We start from the raw sequence: 2,144 nt of genomic DNA, 5'->3' as shown, positions 1-2,144 counted from the left end.
GACGGAGTTTCATCATGTTAGCCAGGATGGTCCCGATCTCCTGACCTCATGATCCACCCACCTCAGCCTCCCAAAGTGCTGGGATTACACGTGTGAGCTCCCGTGTCTGGCCAAACTCAAATGTTATTCTTTTTTGGCAACACCCTCACAGACACACCTAGGAATAATACTCTGCATCCTTCAATCCAGTCAAGCAGACAGACACTCAATATTCACCATTACAATGCTTAACTTTTGCATGTACATAGAGGAATTCACCAGATGACAAGTGGAATATTTTGGTTAAACAGTCACCTTTCAGGGTATCTTTGGTTCCAATGTTTAATGGAACTACATACTGGCCACTTTGTGATGACAGAATTATCCACTGCCTTAAAACAGTTGTTTGGGTATGGGGGGGCCAAGTTTATTGATTGAAAATGAGCATTTGAAAGACCAAATCTAGAGTCAAGTCATCGGTTGCCTGGAGAGGAGGTTCCCAGGGGAACCATTGTTGATTAGGACCTGGGGTAGCTAAGGGAATTTGGCCAATTCAAGCAATTTGGCAAAACTCACTTTTCGAACTTTTAAAGTCAGCACATAACATAATCTGGTCCTTCTGGCTTTTGGGAAAAGGGTGTTTCTTTTGGTCCTTCTGGGCTTACTGGTAGAGATGAGCATAAAACAAAAGCAAAGCAGTTAATTCCACGCCTTGTACTACTCACACAGTGATCAGAACATTCCTCCCCAGCGAATTCCTTCCTCTGACGTTTTCTCCCTCTTTTCACATTTGTTCCAAGTTCCTAGATCCCTGGGTGATTTTCTACTTCAATTCACCAATGTTTATTGCGCACTTACGATGCGCTGGCACTGTGGTAGGCATTAGGAAGCAATAGTGACCCAGGCCGTCTCACCTTCCACCCTCTTGGAGTCTACAGTCTACATAAAGTTAGGTGGGGGAGGTTGCTGATTCATGTGGATGCCATTTCCACAGCATTCTACCCATGTCTGCTTCCCAAGACTTCACTCATTACTGGAGCCACCACTATCCTGGCAGGTATCATTGTCCCCAGTGATACAGAGATGCTTTTTTCTTGCTCAGAAAAAGTACTACAGCCATAAAGTCCAATCCCGTTGTTATTTCCAATTTCTGCTTATCCTTCTGTTCCTTGGGGCACGAGCAAAAAAGTCAGTCACCTGGAGTTTTGTTCACCTGTTAATCCCTGAGCCCATCCCTAAACCAAAGGATCAGAATTCATGGGACGGTAAAAAAATGTACCGGGTAATTCTTTTTTTTTTTTAGACGGAGCCTGGCTCTGTCGCCCAGGTGGGAGTGCAGTGGCCAGATCTCAGCTCACTGAAAGCTCCGCCTCCCGGGTTTACGCCATTCTCCTGCCTCAGCCTCCCGAGTAGCTGGGACTACAGGCGCCGCCACCTCGCCCGGCTAGTTTTTTGTATTTTTTAGTAGAGACGGGGTTTCACTGGGTTAACCAGGATGGTCTCGATCTCCTGACCTCATGATCCGTCCGCCTCGGCCTCCCAAAGTGCTGAGATTACAGGCTTGAGCCACCATGCCCGGCCCAGGTGATTCTTAAATACATTATACTAAGGTACTAAAGGCCCTTGGATCTAGTCCCTAGGCAAGGTCAAGACTCCTGCAAGCCAAGAGCTTGTTACTACCACATTGACCAGCTTGTCCTGACAAATACACCATTACCAGGCGGTACACAGCAATGACCATATGCTTATTTAGAGGACCCTTCTCGCCCTCCACCTGCCTCCACTTCTCATTCATTCATCTTCCTCTATTTGAAAGAAGTAAACTCCCTTCTCCTGGCAACCACCTCACCTCTCTTTTCCTAATGGCAGGTTTGATTTCTCCTCTTCCAGACAAATCTCATCACCCTTAATAAACTAAAGTCTAGGGATCCCTTTTCTTCTCCTATATTTTCATTTGTTTGTTTTGCTATAATTACATTTCATAAAACTGGTTTCAGAGATCAGGAAACTCCTTCTCCAAACAGACTTGCATTTGCAGTCAACACCTTGGCAAAGTAAGCAACAATAAGCGTTTTTTAAAGGAGGATAAATGAAATCTCTCTGTGTTTGTGTGTGTGGGGGGGGGAGAGGGAGAGAGAGAGAGAGAGAGAGAGAGAGAGAGAGAG

Source organism: Colobus angolensis, unplaced genomic scaffold, assembly GCF_000951035.1.
Source record: "Colobus angolensis palliatus isolate OR3802 unplaced genomic scaffold, Cang.pa_1.0 Scaffold122, whole genome shotgun sequence".
Lineage (NCBI taxonomy): Eukaryota > Metazoa > Chordata > Mammalia > Primates > Cercopithecidae > Colobus > Colobus angolensis.
This window is presented reverse-complemented; position numbering follows the sequence as displayed.